We start from the raw sequence: 20,271 nt of genomic DNA, 5'->3' as shown, positions 1-20,271 counted from the left end.
TAGACCAAGCAAACTAACAGAGTTAGATACAGAGCACAGGCTAGCTAGAAAGTAGTTATACAATGAAGTCCAGCAAAGCCAGAAGGGCGGAGCAGGATTAAATAGGCCAACAAGGTCATGTGACCAGCAAAGGAAAAAAAAACCTAAGAGCAAGGTTCTAACAACTGGCCTGAGACAGGAGGCATTGCATGCTAATGTTCCCCTGACTAGAGAACCTCCCCCTTGCTCTCAGACACAGCTTTATTTACACTTGTGGCATCCAGGCCAGGGTGACACACTTGCACTTGAAATATGGCCTTTTAGGCTCGTGGAGGTGGAAGCTTTCCAGCCGGGTATCCATACACGTCCCCAGCCACCATTATTTCTCCTGGTGTCGTCCCCGCCTTCCACCAGCACGGGTCCCAGAACTTTACCCGTGCCCTCCTCAGCGCACTTAGTGTGAAGGACCGCCTAACCACAAACACATGGACAAGTGAATGTGGCCAGGGATGGTACATCTCACTGACACATTTCACTGGGTTAATATTCTGGAAGCCGGAACCCAATGGGACCTTGGGACGGAATGCGTACTCCCGACGCAGAGGATTGCAAGCCCTGGGTCAACCAGGGTTGCCCCCACATTCTACAGCTCCTGCACCACCTCCTCCTCAACAGCCTCCATCTCCATCACTTGATTCATTTTTTTCAGGAGATATTCCAGATTATGTACTAAAACTTTGTGGGTGCCAATAACAATAAGCAGGACTGTATGCTTAGTTGACAAACCACACACCATTGCAGAGTTGTTGAAAGCTGTGTCAGAGAACCTGATGGCGGCTCTGAAGCTAGGCAAGCTCACACGCGAGCCATTCCTGGCCCATGTGCTCAACTTAGTGGTTCAGCTGTTTCTCAAAACCTACCCAGGTCTGCCACAGCGACTTGTGAAAGTACGCTGCATGTGTGCCCATTTCAGAAAGTCAGCTACAGCTTTCACCGCTCTGGCAGGGCTTCAGCAGCTTTCAGATCACCGACTAGTGTGCGATGTGACCACGGATTGGAAATCAACGTTGCAGATGTTTGGAATGATTTTGAGCAGCAGAGAGCAGTTGAGTACCAGCTTCAATACGCCCGTCGGCATTCAGGTCAGCCTCCGCACATAAGAGCTGATGAGTGGGCATGAATGTCTGACATCTGTGCCGTCCTCCAAAACTTTGAGGACTCCACCAAGATGGTGAGCGGCGATGACGCCATAATTAGCATCATCATCCCGCTTCTCTGTGTACTGGAACAATCGCTGCTCACAATTAAAGAGGAGGCATTGCAGGTGGAGCAAGGAGCTATACAGGGTTATGCTACTCAGCCCAGCCTCATCTCATCCCGACGCGGATTGGGTGATAATGAGGAGGAGGAAGAGAACATGGACAATCGTCCTCTTGATGAGAACAGGGAAGTCTTGGCTCTTGGCAGTCTGGCACACAAGCCGACTTGGGCATTACAGAAAACTGGCACGGCACGAGAGAAGTCTTGTAGACAGAGGTGTGAGGTTCTGATTAAGGAGAATGTCAGTCTTAGATCAGTTGCAGAACGGAGGGCATGGGAGGGGTGATACACAGAAATGAGGGAAGAGATATAGGCCGGTGCAGAACTGTGGAGAGCTTGGTGGGTGAAAGAGATGAGTTTGTATTGTATTCTGTAGTGATTGTTTAACCTAACCAGTGCAATGACTCGCAAAGGGTAGAGGCTTCGGTGAAGCTGCTTAATAATAATAATTAGGGTTGAGCGAGTATGTTCTGTCCGAGTATGCTCGGGCCGAGCTCCAAGTATTTACAGCTGCTCAGTGATATGGTTGAATCGCTCCCGGGTGCATGATTTGCAACTGTTTGACAGCTTTATTACTTGTGAGGAATGTGTAAGAAATAGACATTACTTCCATGTAATAAAACTGTCAAAACAGTCGCAAATCATGCACACGGGAGCGATTCAACCATATCACCGAGCAGCTATAAATACACGGAGCTCGGCCCGAGCATACTCGCCGAAAGGGTTAATAGAACATACTCGCTCAACACTAATAATAATCTTTTTATTTATATAGCGCCAACATATTCCACAGCGCTTTACAATTCAGACAATTTATAGACATTATGGGCACTGTCCCCATTGGGGCTCACAATCTACATACCCTATCAGTATGTCTTTGGAGTGTGGGAGAAAACCAGAGAACCCAGAGGAAACCCATGCAAACACAGGGAGAACATACAAACTACTTGCAGATGTTGTCCTTGGTGGGATTTGAACCCAGAACCCCAGCGCTGCAAGGCTGTAGTGCTAACCATTGAGCCACTGTGCTGCCCTTTATAGAAATACGACTCTGGCTGCTACATTCAGAAAGGATTGGAGAAGAGAGTTTGTTTAGAGGGAAATTGATTAGAAGATAGCTGCAGTAATTAATCAGAGACACAGTAAGAGTTTTTACAGTATCAAAGGTGCGAAAAGGTTGAATTCTGGATATGTTTTTAAGGTGCAGGTGACATGTGTGGGAGTTATGGTGGCACCACCTAAAAGAAATTGCAAAGTCAGGTATAGGTAGGATAGTAAAAGTCAGATATAGGTAGGTTAGTAAAAGTCAGGTAAAGGAAAGGTAGGTTAGATGGCTACGTGCGGCCTCCTGCTGTGTATAGATGGCTACGTGCGGCCTCCTGCTGTGTATAGATGGCTACGTGCAGCCTCCTGCTGTGTATAGATGGCGCCGTGTGGCCTCCTGCTGTGTATAGATGGCGCCATGTGGCCTCCTGCTGTGTATAGATGGTGCCGTGAGGCCTCCTGCTGTGTATAGATGGCTATGTGTGGCCCCCTGCTGTGTATAGATGGCTATGTGCGGCCTCCTGCTGTGTATAGATGGCATCGTGCGGCCTCCTGCTGTGTATAGATGGCGCCATGCAGCCTCCTGCTGTGTATATGGCTACGTCCGGCCTCCTGCTGTGTATAGATGGCTACGTGCGGCCTCCTGCTGTATATAGATGGCTACGTGCGGCCTCCTGCTGTGTATAGATGGCTACGTGCAGCCTCCTGCTGTGTATAGATGGCTACGTGCGGCCTCCTGCTGTGTATAGATGGCTACGTGCAGCCTCCTGCTGTGTATAGATGGCGCCGTGCAGCCCCCTGCTGTGTATAGATGGCTACGTGCGGCCTCCTGCTGTGTATAGATGGCTACGTGCAGCCTCCTGCTGTGTATAGATGGCGCCGTGCAGCCCCCTGCTGTGTATAGATGGCTACGTGCGGCCTCCTGCTGTGTATAGATGGCTACGTGCAGCCTCCTGTTGTGTATAGATGGCTATGTGCAGCCCCCTGCTGTGTATAGATGGCTACGTGCGGCCTCCCGCTGTGTATAGATGGCTACGTGCTTCCTCCCGCTGTGTATAGATGGCTACGTGCTTCCTCCCGCTGTGTATAGATGGCTATGTGCGGCCCCCTGCTGTGTATAGATGGCTACGTGCGGCCTCCTGCTGTGTATAGATGACTACGTGCTGCCTCCTGCTGTGTATAGATGGCTACGTCCGGCCTCCTGCTGTGTATAGATGGCTATGTGCGACCTCCTGCTGTATATAGATGGCTACGTGCGGCCTCCTGCTGTGTATAGATGGCTACGTGCAGCCTCCTGCTGTGTATAGATGGCTACGTGCGGCCTCCTGCTGTGTATAGATGGCTACGTGCAGCCTCCTGCTGTGTATAGATGGCTACGTGCGGCCTCCTGCTGTGTATAGATGGCTACGTGCAGCCTCCTGCTGTGTATAGATGGCGCCGTGCAGCCCCCTGCTGTGTATAGATGGCTACGTGCGGCCTCCTGCTGTGTATAGATGACTACGTGCAGCCTCCTGTTGTGTATAGATGGCGCCGTGCAGCCCCCTGCTGTGTATAGATGGCTACGTGCGGCCTCCTGCTGAGTATAGATGGCTACGTGCGGCCTCCTGCTGAGTATAGATGGCTACGTGTGCTCAATATTAAGTCATCCAATGTTAGGCTGTGTGCCCACGATGCAGAAATGCTCCAGATTTTTTTTGAGTGTTTCTGCATCTCCCTGGCAGAAAAAACGCATGCGGATTGTACATGCGGATTGTACATGCGGATTGTACGTGCGTTTTTCCTGCCAGGGACAAGCGGATGTGATGCATTCTTCACATGCATTTTCGCATGCGGGTTGTCAAGCGTTTTCCAAGCGATTTTAGCATCACTTGGAAAAGTACTTGACAACTTGGTCACACTATATAAATACATGCAACCGGCAAGGATTTATATAGTGTGACCGAAAGAATGGTAAAAAATAAATATACTTACCTTCTGATGGCCTGCCGACGTCAGCGGTCGCGTGACCCGTCACATGACTAAATGACGTCACCACAGGTCCTTTAGTCTACCGCGAGCTGCCGGCGAGCCAGGACGCATCGGATAAAGACACCGGGGGCCATCAGAAGGTAAGCATAATATTTATTTTTTATTTTATTCTTTTTTTTACAGGTTCCATGGTACTCGGGTCCGGAGGAGAGTCTTCTGTTCTCCAAACCCGGGTACCATCCGCACATTGAAACGCATGGAATCCGCATGTACAGATGCAGTGATGCGGATACCATGCGTTCCAATGCAAGTCAATGGCGGCGAAAACGCAGCTCTTCCGCAAAATAATTGGTAGTGCTGCGGATTTTTCCACAATGATACCAAGCGGAAACGCTTAAAAAACCCATAGTGGGCACACAGCCTAAAAAAAAATATTATAAATTATTATTATAATTAATATATTAATATTGTGCCAAATTAATTTCACGTGAACTATCACATGATCTATCACAGGTGATCATGTGACATGTGATACATCAGGTGTGCGTGTGTGTGTGTGTGTGTGTGTGTGTGGGGGGGGGGGGCCTTCTAAACTGCCCGGGGCCCTTGCTACTCTTAATCCACCCCTGCACCCTCCACACTACTTATATGCACATGTAGCTCTTTCACGGACTGTTCCTCCATTACTGAGAAATCAGCTTTTAAATTGGTATGCAAATGAGGCTGAAGAGCTATGGTAGATCTGAAGCCTCTGAATGGTATAAGTATATACAGTACAGATAAATCCAGAGTCTTATCGGTGACATGTTCTTGCTGATCATAGTCATTCACTTTCCCTTCTCTCCTCTATTTAGCCCAGATCACCGTGATAACTTCTTCCATCCACGATGTGTCTCTGCAGAACTTAATGCACAGACGTCTTTGGATTATTATTTAACCGGCACTTTTCCCACTTTTTCCCACCTCTACACAAACTGCATAATGCTATAACCATCTCTAGTGCCCTGGAGAGTAATAATGCCCTCTCTGTTGCCCCACACAGTAATAGTACACCCCTCTTTGCCTTTATACAGTAATTGTGTCCAGCTCTCTGCCTCCATATACTAAAAGTCTCACGTCTGAGCTTCCACATGGTAAAAATGCCCCCATTGTGCTACTATATAGAAATAGTAATCTTTCTAGGCACATTAAGGAATAGTTCCCACTCTGTGCCTCTATATAGTAATAATGCACCCCTCTGTGCCTCCATATAGTAATAATGCCCCCTCTCCCCTCTGTGCCTCCATGTAGTAATAGTGCCTCCTCTGTGTCTCCATATGGTAATAATGCCCCCCTATGTGTCCCCATATAGTAATAGTGCCCCCTCCGTGCCTCCATATAGTAATAGTGCCTCCTCTGTGTCTCCATATAGTAATAGTGCCTCCTCTGTGTTTCCATATAGTAATAGTGCCCCCTCCGTGTCTCCATATAGAAATAATGCCCCCTCTGTGCCTCCATATAGTAATAGTGCCCAATCTGTGTCTCCATATAGTAACAGTGCCCCCTCCGTGTCTCCATATAGAAATAATGCCCCCTCTGTGCTTCCATATAGTAATAATGCCCCCTCCGTGCCTCCATATAGTAATAGTGCCTCCTCTGTGTCTCCATATAGTAATGATACCCCCTCTGTGCTTCCATTTAGTAATAATACCCCCTCCGTGCCTCCATATAGTAATAGTGCCTCCTCTGTGTCTCCATATAGTAATAATGCCCCCTCTGTGTCCTCGTATAGTAATAGTGCCCCCTCCATGCCTCCATATAGCAATAATGCCCCCTCTGTGTCTCCATATAGTAATAGTGCCTTCTCTGTGTCTCCATATAGTAATAGTGCCTCCTCCATGTCTCCATATAGAAATAATGCCCCCTCTATGCCTCCATAAAGTAATAGTGCCCCCCTCTGTGTCTCCATATAGTGATAGTGCCACTTCTATTCCTCCATATATAATAGTGCCCCCCTCTGTTTTTCCATATAGTGATAGTGCCCCCTCTGTGCTTCCATATAGTGATAGTGCCCCTTCTATTCCTCCATATAGTGATAGTGCCTCTTCTGTGCCTATATGCAGTATGTCCATATACCAGGCATAGTGCTCCTCTGTAATTCTATATATTACTAGTGCCTCCATACAATTGTAATCCCCCCTTTACATCCTCCCATCCAGTGCCCTGGCAATAAAATAAAAATAAATGAAAACTCCCTTCCCCCACAACGAGTGGTGCTGTCCTTGTGCCGCAGTCTGTAGCTGCAGGCGGTGCGATGGAGTGATGTCATTGCGCTGGAGAAGCCTATAATTCAGGCATGTGCTGCGAGGACTGGCAGATGGTGGTGCAGGGGGCTGTATATAATGTATGGACAGACAGGTGGGAGGTATACAGACATGTAATATGTGCACCGCTCATTTAGACATAGACAACAGAATCAATTACATTTTATAATATATATTTGGGATAAGAAATTTTTACCCCAAGGAGGCGGAGGCTCGTAAAGTGCCTGCCGCACCCAGAGCACTTAAAGGGAAGTTGTCATGTCAGATAACGCTATCAACCTGTTTGGTTTTGAACCTGCAGGTCGTATTACAGGTAAGAGTGCTATCTATGAAAAACACTGTTAGCTTTCCTATGCAGAAAATTCACGAGCTTTTATCAGAGCGCTGACTGCTGTTATGTTCTGCAGCTTAGAACTAAAGAATAGGAGGGAAAAGCTGTCCCTGCACTGAGACTCAGCTAAACTCTACGCTGGGGTGGGTGCTCTATTCCTTGTGAATAGCCCCACCGAAACTCCTGCACTGAACTCAAACAAAGACCTGAAGGAAGGGGAAAAGGGGTCCCTAACAGATCTAAGGACTAGGAGAAAAAACAGGAGACCTCCTAATAGAAAAGTTAGTTGCAGAAACGAAGATTAAAGGGAACAAAACTGGTGGAACAAGAAGTCCCAGCATATCAATTGTCCAAAGCACAGAGAACTTAGCAAGGAAACTTAGCCAGAGCACAAGCGTAACAACACTGATGTCTAGCGGGGAATGGGAGACAGGTGCTGAGTAATAAAGAGTGAAGAGATCACGTGACCAAGACACCCAGCACCAGAGGAAAAGACTAGAAGCCAGCAAACCACAACAAGATGGCCGATAGTAAAACAATATAGATTCTAACACCTGCCTTTTTTATATTTTATACAGTGGACCTCACTACGGTTTCGAGGGGATCGCACCCAATATTCCACGGTGCGGCTATTATTTGTTTTCACATATTTTTCTCTATCTATCCAGATCATCCTAATTTCTAGTTTTCATCTTTATGTATCTCATTTTCTATGTTATCTATCTATGTCAGATCAATGTATTTATTATGGTTAATAAAAGGCTTTAAAAGTAAGTATAAGTAATGAAAAACAAATGGAGGGTCAATTTCTAACTAAATCACATGACTGTGTATAAAAAAAAGCATGTTAGAGAGGCAGAGCCTCCCAGAAGCAAAGATGGTCAGAGGTCACCGATCTGTGAACAACTGCGTCTAATAATTGTAGAATAATTTCAGGAAATTTTTCCTCAATGTGAAATTACAAAGACTTTGAATATCTTCCATCTACAGGCCATAAAATCATCAAAAAATTCTGGAAAAATCCATGTGCACAAAGAATGGGGCTGATGGTCAATATTGAATGCTCATGATGTACGGACCCTGAGAAGGCTCTGCATGATATCAAGACATGATTCAGTCATCCAAGTCACTGCATGGGCTCAAAAAAATTTCCAGAAATCATTGTCTGTGATCACAGTTCACCATGCGTTCCACAAATGTAAATGACAGCTCTATCATGCAAAGAAAAAGCAGAATATCAGCACAATCCAGAAACGCTGTAGTCTTCTCTGCACTCATTTATAATGGACTCAGGCGAAATAGAAAACTGTTCTGTGGTCAGAAAAATCAAAATGTGAAATTCGTTATGGAAACCACAGACGCTGTGCCCTCAGAGTGAGAGGGACCATTCAGCTTGTTATGGAGGAGACGGACCATCCAGCTTGTTATCAAGGAGAGGGACCATCCAGCTTGTTACGGAGGAGAGTAAACATCCAGCTTGTTATGGAGTTAAAGGATCATCCAGCTTGTTATGGAGAAGAAGGACCATCCAGCTTGTTATCATGGAGAGGGACTATCCAGCTTGCTATGGAGGAGAGGGACCATCCAGATTGTTATGGAGGAGAGGGCATTTGCAGCTTGTTATGGAGGAGAGGGACCATCCAGCTTTTTATCAAGGGGAGGGACCTTTATCAAGGAGAGGGACCATCCAGCTTGTTACGGAGGAGAGTAAACATCCAGCTTGTTATGGAGTTAAAAGATCATCCAGCTTGTTATGGAGAAGAGGGACCATCCAGCTTGTTATCATGGAGAGGGACCATCCAGCTTGTTATGGAGGAGAGGGACCATCCAGCTTGTTATGGAGGAGAGGGCATTTGCAGCTTGTTATGGAGGAGAGGGACCATCCAGCTTTTTATCAAGGGGAGGGACCTTTATCAAGGAGAGGGACCATCCAGCTTGTTACGGAGGAGAGTAAACATCCAGCTTGTTATGGAGTTAAAGGATCATCCAGCTTGTTATGGAGAAGAGGGACCAGCCAGCTTGTTATCATGGAGAGGGACCATCCAGCTTGTTATGGAGGAGAGGGACCATCCAGCTTGTTATGGAGGAGAGGGCATTTGCAGCTTGCTATGGAGGAGAGGGACCATCCAGCTTTTTATCAACGGGAGGGACCTTTATCAAGGAGAGGGACCATCCAGCTTGTTATCGAGGAGAAAAAACATCCATCTTGTTATTGAAGAGAGGAACCATCCAGCTTGTTATGGAGGACATGAACCATCCAGCTTGCTGTGGACGAGAGAGACCATAAAGCTTGTTATGGAGGAGAGAGACCATAAAGATTGTTATGGAGTAGAGGAACCATCGAGCTTGATATGGAGGAGAGGAAACATCCAGCTTGATATGGAGGAGAGGAACCATCCAGCTTGATATGGAGGAGAGGAACCATACACCTTATCATGTAGGAGAGGGTCAATCCACCTTGTTATGGAGGAGAGGGACCATCCAGCTTGTTATTGGCACACAGTTCTTTATCTCTGATAGTATCTGGCTGCATTAATGCCTATTATAGGGACAGCACTGACATGAAATGCACCATCAATGCTGAGCCTTACGTGTAGAGATGTTATAACAACATCTGCTCCATCCAGACAACGTCTATTTCAGGGAAGACCTTGTATATGTTGACAGGACAATGGTAAACCACATCCTGCATCCATCACACACCACGGCTCTGCAGAAAAAGAGTCCTGGTGATGAACCGGCCACCTGCAGTCCAGACCTTTCACCAATAGAAAATATTGTGAGCATCATGAAACAAAAAATCCGACAAAGGAGGAGCAGTGAGAATCCGACATCAGACAAGAATGGGTCAACGTTCTTCCCCCAGAACTCCAGCGATTATGTCCTCCCTTCCCCAATTAGTACAACAGTAGAGAAAAACAGGAGCTAAATACCCCATAAGTAATAGCAACAACAAATATAATGCGCATAAAATATGTATTAACTTTATTAAACACTTAAAAAAAATAATAGAGTATCATGAAAAGTATACATGGTTGCTGGTGAAAAACACAAAAAAGTGTAACCACACTGGCAAAGTTCAGATGTCAATACAACAGAAGCAACTGAATAAATATATAACACATGAAACCACATGAGTGTATCAGTCATGTATGGTGACAATCACTGATACAAAAAAAATCCCATCTCAAATGAGTGGTAATAAGATGTTAGGCATAATAGATCCCAGGTGGGAAAAAGGCTCTGTCACAAGGCAAATGCCAGACAGTCCTCATGCTATGATAGCAGTAGTGTGTATAATGCCATACGAATAGCGTCACATGTAGGAGTATGTGCTGTCATGTGTCAAAAGGACACACATTCAGCTGAAGTGTATTGCAGCGCACAGACCCTTCGGGTCCATGCACGGCGATATATGCTGCCAGCCAATCAGAGGCCAGACGCTGACGTCATGCGCTCCCGTCACTTGTACTCTGAAGTCAGCTGCCGGCTTCAGAAGAGGATGCCGCTCGGAGGGGGAGTGCAGGGCAGGGGAGTATTTATTTTTTTCTTTCTAAACCAGTGAGTACATGGTGACCATACTTCTACACAGGTGACTATGGGGAGTGCATTATACTATATGGAGGATATGGGCTTTGTATTATACTAAGATGGAGGACTATGGGCTGTGCATTATATTATATGAAGAATATGGGCTGTGATTTATACGAATACGGAGGACTATGGGGGTGCATCATATTATATGGAGGTGCAGTATACTATATGGAGGACAATGGGGAGTGCATTATACAATATGGAGGACTATGGGAGTGCATTATACTATATGGAGGACTATAGAGAGTGCATTATACTATATGGAGGACTATGGAGAGTGCACTATACTATATGGAGGACTATGGGGAGTGCATTATACAATATGGAGGACTATGGGGAGTGCATTATACTATACGGAGGACTAAGGGGAGTGTATTATACTATATGGAGGACTATGGAGTCCATTATTCTATATGAAGGACTATGGGGAAGAGCATTATACTATATGGAGGACTATGGGGTGCATTATACTACATGGAGGACTATAGAGAGTCCATTATACTATATGGAGGACTATGGAGAGTACATTATACTATATGGAGGACTATGAGGAGTGCATTATACTATATGGAGGACTATGGGCTGTGCATTATACTATATGGAGGACTATGGGGAGTGCATTATTCTATATGGAGGACTATGGGGAAGTGCATTATACTATAAGGAGGACTGTGGGCTGTTCATTATACTATATGGAGGACTATGGGCTGTGCATTATACTATATGGAGGACTATGGGGAGTGCATTTTTCTACATGGAGGTCTATGGGGAAGTGCATTTTACTATATGGAGGACTATGGGGAGTGCATTATTCTTTATGGAGGACTATGGGGAAGTGCATTATACTATATGGAGGTCTATGGGGAGTACATTATTCTATATGGAGGACTATGGGGAAGTGCTTTATACTATATGGAGGACTATGGGGATTGCATTATACTATATGGAGGACTATGGGGAGTGTATTATACTATATGGAGGACTATGGGGTGCATTATTCTATATAGAGGACTATGGGGAAGTGCGCTATACTATATGCAGGACTATGGGCTGTGCATTATACTATATGGAGGACTATGGAGAGTGCATTATACTATATGGAGGACTATGGGGAGTGCATTATTCTATATGGAGGACCATGGGGAAGTGCATTATACTATATGGAGGACTATAGGGAGTGCATTATACTATATAGAGGACTATGGGGTGCATTATTCTATCTGGAGGACTATGGGGAAGTGCATTATACCATATGGAGGACTATGGGGTGCATTATTCTATCAGGAGGACTATGGGGAAGTGCATTATACCATATGGAGGACTATGGGATGCATTATACTATACGGAGGACTATGGGATGCATTATACCATATGGAGGACTATGGATGCATTATACTATATGGAGGACTATGGGGGTGCATTATACCATACGGAGGACTAGGGGGAGTGCATCATACTATATGGAGGACTATGGGGAGTGCATTATTCTAAATGAAGGACTATAGGGAGTGCAATATAATATATGGAGGACTATGGAGAGTGCATTATACTACATGGAGGACTATGGTGAGTGCATTATACTATATGGAGGACTATGGGGTGCATTATTCTATATGGAGAACTATGGGGAAGTGCATTATACTATATGAAGGACTATGGGCTGTGTAGTATACTATATGGAGGACTATGGAGACTGTATTATACTATATGGAGGACTATGGGGAGTGCATTATTCTATATGGAGGACTGTGGGAAGTGTATTATGCTATATGGAGGACTATGGAGAGTGCACTATACTATATGGAGGACTATGGGGAGTGCATTATACTATATGGAGAACTATGGGCAGTGCATTATACCATATGGAGGACTATGGGATGCATTATACTATATGAAGGAGTATGGGGGTGCATTATACAATATAGAGGACTGTGGGGAGTGCATTATACTATATGGAGGACTATGGAGAGTGCATTATACTATATGGAGGACTTTGGAGAATGCATTATACTATATAGAGGATTATGGAGAGTGCATAATACTATATGGAGGACTATGGGGAGGGCATTATACTATAAGGAGGACTATGGGGTGCATTATTCTATATGGAGAACTATGGGTTGTGCATTATACTATATGGAGGACTATGAGTTGTACATTATACTATATGGAGGACTATGGAGAGTGCATTGTACTATATTTGGGACTATGGGGAGTGCATTATTCTATATGGAGGACTATGGGGTGCGTTATACTATGTAGTGGACTATGGAGAGTGCATTATACTATATAGAGGACTATGGGGAGTGCATCATACTATATGGAGGACTATGGGGATTGCATTATACTATATGGAGGACTATGGGGAGTGTATTATACTACATGGAGGACTATGGGGTGCATTATTCTATATAGAGGACTATGGGGAAGTGCGCTATACTATATGCAGGACTATGGGCTGTGCATTATACTATATGGAGGACTATGGAGAGTGCATTATACTATATGGAGGACTATGGGGAATGCATTATTCTATATGGAGGACCATGGGGAAGTGCATTATACTATATGGAGGACTATAGGGAGTGCATTATACTATATAGAGGACTATGGGGTGCATTATTCTATCTGGAGGACTATGGGGAAGTGCATTATACCATATGGAGGACTATGGGGTGCATTATTCTATCAGGAGGACTATGGGGAAGTGCATTATACCATATGGAGGACTATGGGATGCATTATGCTATACGGAGGACTATGGGATGCATTATACCATATGGAGGACTATGGATGCATTATACTATATGGAGGACTATGGGGGTGCATTATACCATACGGAGGACTAGGGGGAGTGCATCATACTATATGGAGGACTATGGGGAGTGCATTATTCTAAATGAAGGACTATAGGGAGTGCAATATAATATATGGAGGACTATGGAGAGTGCATTATACTACATGGAGGACTATGGTGAGTGCATTATACTATATGGAGGACTATGGGGTGCATTATTCTATATGGAGAACTATGGGGAAGTGCATTATACTATATGAAGGACTATGGGCTGTGTAGTATACTATATGGAGGACTATGAAGACTGTATTATACTATATGGAGGACTATGGGGAGTGCATTATTCTATATGGAGGACTGTGGGAAGTGTATTATGCTATATGGAGGACTATGGAGAGTGCACTATACTATATGGAGGACTATGGGGAGTGCATTATACTATATGGAGAACTATGGGCAGTGCATTATACCATATGGAGGACTATGGGATGCATTATACTATATGAAGGAGTATGGGGGTGCATTATACAATATAGAGGACTGTGGGGAGTGCATTATACTATATGGAGGACTATGGAGAGTGCATTATACTATATGGAGGACTTTGGAGAATGCATTATACTATATAGAGGATTATGGAGAGTGCATAATACTATATGGAGGACTATGGGGAGGGCATTATACTATAAGGAGGACTATGTGGTGCATTATTCTATATGGAGAACTATGGGTTGTGCATTATACTATATGGAGGACTATGAGTTGTACATTATACTATATGGAGGACTATGGAGAGTGCATTGTACTATATTTGGGACTATGGGGAGTGCATTATTCTATATGGAGGACTATGGGGTGCGTTATACTATGTAGTGGACTATGGAGAGTGCATTATACTATATGGAGGACTATGGGGAGTGCATCATACTATATGGAGTACTATGGGGAGTGCATGATACCATATGAAGGATTATGAGATGTATTATACTATATGGAGGACTATGGGGTGCATTATTCTATATGGAGGACTATGGGGAAGTGCATTATACTATATGTAGGACTATGGGCTGTGCATTATACTATATGGAGGACTATGGAGAGTGTATTATACTATATGGAGGACTAGGGGAAGTGCATTATACTATATGGAGGACTATGGGGAGCGCATTATACTATATAGAGGACTATGGGGAGTGTATTATACTATATGGAGGACTATGAGCTGTGCATTTAACTTTATGGAGGACTATGGAGAGTGCATTATATTATATGGAAGACTATGGGGAGTTCATTATTCTTTATGGAGGACTATGGCGAAGTGCATTATACTATATGGAGGACTATGGAGAGTGCATTATACTATATGGAGGACTATGGGGAGTGCATTATACTATATGGAGGACTATGGGAAGTTCATTATAACATATGGAGGACTATGGGATGCATTAAACCATATGAAGGACTATGGGATGCATTATACTATATGGAGGACTATGGGGGTGCATTATACAATATGAATGACTATGGGGAGTGCATTATACTACATGGAGGACTATGGGAAATGCATTATTCTATATGGAGGACTATGGGGAGTGCAATATACTATATGGAGGACTATGGGGTGCATTATACTAAATGAAGGACTATGGGCTGTGTATTATACTATATGGAGGACTATGGGAAGTGTATTATACTATATGGAGGACTACGGAGAGTGCACTATACTATATGGAGGACTATGGGGAGTGCATTATACTATATGAAGAACTATGGGGAGTGCATTATACCATAAGGAGGACTATGGGATGAATTATACCATATGAAGGACTATGGGGCTGCATTATACAATATAGAGGACTATGGGATGCATTATACTAAATGAGGACTATGGGGGTGCATTTTACAATATGGAGGACTATGGGGAGTGCATTATACTATATGGAGGACTATGGGGAGTGCATTATTCTATATGGAGGACTATAGGGAGTGCATTATACTATATGGATGACTATGGGGAGTGATTTATACTATATGGAGGACTATGGGGAGTGCATTATACTATATGGAGGACTATGGGGAGTATATTATACTATATGGAGGACTATGGGGTGCATTATTCTATATGGAGGACTATGGGTTGTGCATTATACTATATGGAGGACTATGGAGAGTTCATTATACTATATTTTGGACTATGGGGAGTGCATTATTCTATATGAATGACTATGGGAAAGTGCATTATACTATATGGAGGACTATGGAGAGTGCATTATACGATATGGAGGACAATGGAGAGTGCATTATACTATATGGAGGACTATAGGGGTGCATTATATAATATGGAGGACTATGAAGAGTGCATTATACTATGTGGAGGACTATGGGGAGTGCATTATTCTATATGGAGGACTATGGAGAGTGCATTATACTACATGAAGGACTTTGGGGAGTGCATTATACCATATTGAGGACTATTGGATGCATTATACTACAAGGAGAACTATGGGGGTACATTATTCAAAATGTTGGACTATGGGGAGTGCATTATACTATATGGAGGACTATGGGGAGTGCATTATTCTATATGGAGAACTATCGGGAGTGCATTATACTGTATGGAGTATAATGCGGAGTGCAGTATACTGTATGGAGGATTATGGGGAGTGCATTATACTGTATGGTGGACTATGAGGCACATTATACTATACGGAGGACTATGGGGAGTGAATTGTACTCTAAGATGGACTATGGGGCACATTATGCTATATGGAGGACTATGGGGAGTGCATTATACTATAAGGAGGACTATGGGATGCATTATATTATATGGAGGACCATTGGGAGTGTATTATACTATATGACGGACTATGCGGACTGCAGTATACTATATGGAAGACTATGGGGAGTGCATTTTACTATACAGAGGACTATGGTATGCATTATACCACATGGAGGACTATGGGATGCATTCTACTATATGGATGACTAAGGAATGCATTATATTATATGGAGGACTATGGGGAGTGCATTATGCTACATGGAGGACTATGGGATGCATTATACTATATGGAAAACTATGGGGATTGCATTATGCTATATGGAGGACTATGGGATGCATTATACTATATGGAAGACTATGGAATGGATAATATTATATGGAGGACTATGGGGAGTTCATTATACTGTATGGAGGACTATTGAGAGTGCATTATACTATATGAAGGACTGTGGGATGCATTATACAACATGGAGGACTATGGGATGCATTAAACTATATGGAGGACTATGGGGAGTGCATTATACTATATGGAGGAGTATGGGGAGAACATATACTATATGGAGGACTATGGGATTTATTATACTATATGGAGGACTATAGGGAGTGCCTTATACTATATGGAGGACTATGGGATGCATTATGTTTTATGGAGGACTATGGGGAGTGCATTATACTATATGGAGGAGTATGGAGAGAGCATATACTATATGGAGGACTATGGGATTCATTATACTATATGGAGGACTATAGGGAGTGCATTATACTATATGGAGGACTATGGGATGCATTATGTTTTATGGAGGACTATGGGGAGTGCATTATTCTATATGGAGGAATATGGGGGTGCATTATATTATATGGAGGAATATGGGGAGTTTATTATACCATATTGTGGACTATGGGGAGTGCATTATACTATATGGTGGACTATGGGGAGTGCATTATACTATATGGAGGACTATGGGGAGTGAATTATACTATATGGAGGACTATGGGGGTCCATTATACTATATGGAGGACTATGGCGAGAGCATTATACTATATGGAGGACTATGGAGAGTCCATTATACTATATGGAGGACTACGGGGAATACATTATACTATATGGAGGACTATGGGGAGTGCATTGTACTGTATGGAGGTGTATTGGGAGTGCATTATATTATATGAACGGCTATTGGGCACATTATACTATATGGAGTACTGTGGTGAGTGCATCATACTGTATGGAGGACTATGGGGAGTGCATTATACCATATGGAGCACTATGGGGAGTGCATTGTACTATATAGAGGACTATGGGGAGTGTATTACACTATATGGAGGACTATGGGGTGCATTGTACTATATAGAGGACTATGGGATGCATTATACTATATGGAGGACTATGAGGAGTGCATTATGCTATATGAAGGACTATGGGATGCGTTATACTATATGAAGGACTATGGGATGCATTATACTATATGGACGACTATGGGTAGTGCATTATACTATATGGAGGACTATGGGATGCATTAAACTATATAGAGGATTATGGGGAGTACATTATACTATATGGAGGACTATGGGATGCATTATGTTATATGGAGGACTATGGGGAGTGCATTATACTATATGGAGGACTATGGGATGCATTATATTATATGGAGGATCATGGGAAGTTCATTATAATATATGGAGGACTATGGGGAGTGCATTATACTATATGGAGGACTATGGGATGCATTATATTATATTGAGGACTATGGGGAGTGCATTATACTTTATGTAGGACTATGGGATGCATTATATTATATGGAGGACCATGGGAAGTTCATTATACTGTATGAAGGACTATGGGGAGTGCATTATACTATATGTAGGACTACGGGATGCATTATTTTATATGAAGGACTATGAGGAGTGCATTATACTATATGGAGGACTATGTGGTACATTATACTATATGGAGGACTATGGGGAGTGCATTATGCTATATAGAGGACTATGGGGAGTGAATTATACTGTATGGAGGACAATGTGGTGCATTATACTATATGGAGGACTATGAGGAGTGCATTATACTGTTTGGAGGACTATGTCATGTATTATACTATATGAAGGTCTATGTGGTGCATTATACTATATGGAGGACTATGGGGAGTGTATTATACTATATGGAGGACTATGGGGAGTGCAGTATGCTATATGGAAGACTATGGGGAGTGCATTATACTATATGGAGGACTATGGGGAGTGCATTATACTATATAGAGGACTGTGGGGAGTCTATTAAACTATACGGAGGACTATGGGATGCATTATACCATATGAAGGAATATGTGATGCATTCTATTATATGGAGGATTATGGGGAGTGCATTATACTGTATGGAGGAATATGTGGTGCATTATACTATATGGAGTACTATGGGGAGTGCATTATACTATATGGAGGACTATGGGGAGTGCATTATACCATATGGAGGACTATGGGATGCATTATGTTATATGGAGCACTATGAGGAGTGCATTTTACTATATGGAGGACTATGGGGGTGCATTATACTATATGGAGGACTATGGCGAGAGCATTATACTATATGGAGGACTATGGAGAGTGCATTATACTATATGCAGGACTATGAGGAGTGCATTATACTATATGGAGGACTATGGGGAATGCATTATTCTGTATGGAGGACTATGGGGAGTACATTATATTATATGGAGGGCTATGTGGCACATTATACTATATGGAGGACAATGAGGAGTGCATTATACTGTATGGAGGACTATGGGGAGTCCATTATACTATATAGAGGACTATATGATGCATTATATTATATGAAAGACTATGGGGAGTGCATTATACAATATGAAACACTATGGGGAGTGCATTATACTATATGGAGGACTATGGGGAGTGTATTATACTATATGGAGGACTATGGAATGCATTGTACTATATAGAGGACTATGGGATGCATTATACTATATGGAGGATTATTGGGAGTGCATTATACTGTATGGAGGACTATGAGGAGTGCATTATACTATATGAAGGACTATGGGATGCATTATACTATATGGAGGACTATGGAGAGTGCATTATACTGTATGGAGCACTATGAGGAGTGCATTATACTATATGGAGGACTATATGAAGTGCACTATACTATATGGAGGACTACGGGATGTATTATACTGTATAGAGGACTATGGGGAGTACATTATACTATATGGAGGACTATGGGATGCATTATGCTATATGGAGGACTATGGGGAGTGCATTATTCTATATGGAGGACTATGGGATGCATTATATTATATGGAGGACCATGGGGAGTTCATTATAATATATGGAGGACCATGGGGAGTGCATTATACTGTATGGAGGACTATGGGAAGCATAATATTACATGGAGGACTATGGGGAGTGCATTATACTATATGGAGGACTATGGGATGCATTATATTATATGAAGGACCATGGGGAGTTCATTATACTTTATGGAGGACTATGGGGAGTGCATTAAACTATATGTAGCAGTATGGGGAGTGTATTATACTATTTGGAGGACTATGGGATGCATTATTTTATATGAAGGACTATGCGGAGTGCAATATGCTATATGGATGAGTATGTGGTCCATTATACTATAATGAGGACTATGGGGAGTGCATTATGCTATATGGATGACTCTGGGGAGTGGATTATACTGTATGGAGGACTATGTGGTGCATTATACTATATGGAGGACTATGTGGTGCATTGTACTATATGAAGGACTATGGTGAGTTCATTATAGTATATGGAGGACTATGGGGAGTGCATTATACTATATGGAGGACTATGGGGAGTTCATTATACTGTATGGAGGACTATGTGGTGTATTATACTATATGGAGGACTATGTAGTGCATTATACTATATGGAGGACTATGGGGAGTGTATTATACTATATGAAAGACTATGGGGAATGCAGTATTGTATATGGAAGACTAAGGGGAGTGCATTATACTATATTGAGGACTATGGGGAGTGTATTATACTATATAGAGGACTGTGGGGAGTCAATTATACTATACGGAGGACTATGGGATGCATTATACTATGTGGAGGAATATGGGATGCATACTATTATATTAAGGACTATGGGGAGTGCATTATA

This window comes from Phyllobates terribilis, unplaced genomic scaffold (assembly GCF_046119375.1).
Source record: "Phyllobates terribilis strain yellow unplaced genomic scaffold, ASM4611937v1 Scaffold_19__1_contigs__length_20705806, whole genome shotgun sequence".
NCBI lineage: Eukaryota > Metazoa > Chordata > Amphibia > Anura > Dendrobatidae > Phyllobates > Phyllobates terribilis.
Note: the sequence above shows the minus strand (reverse complement) of the source record.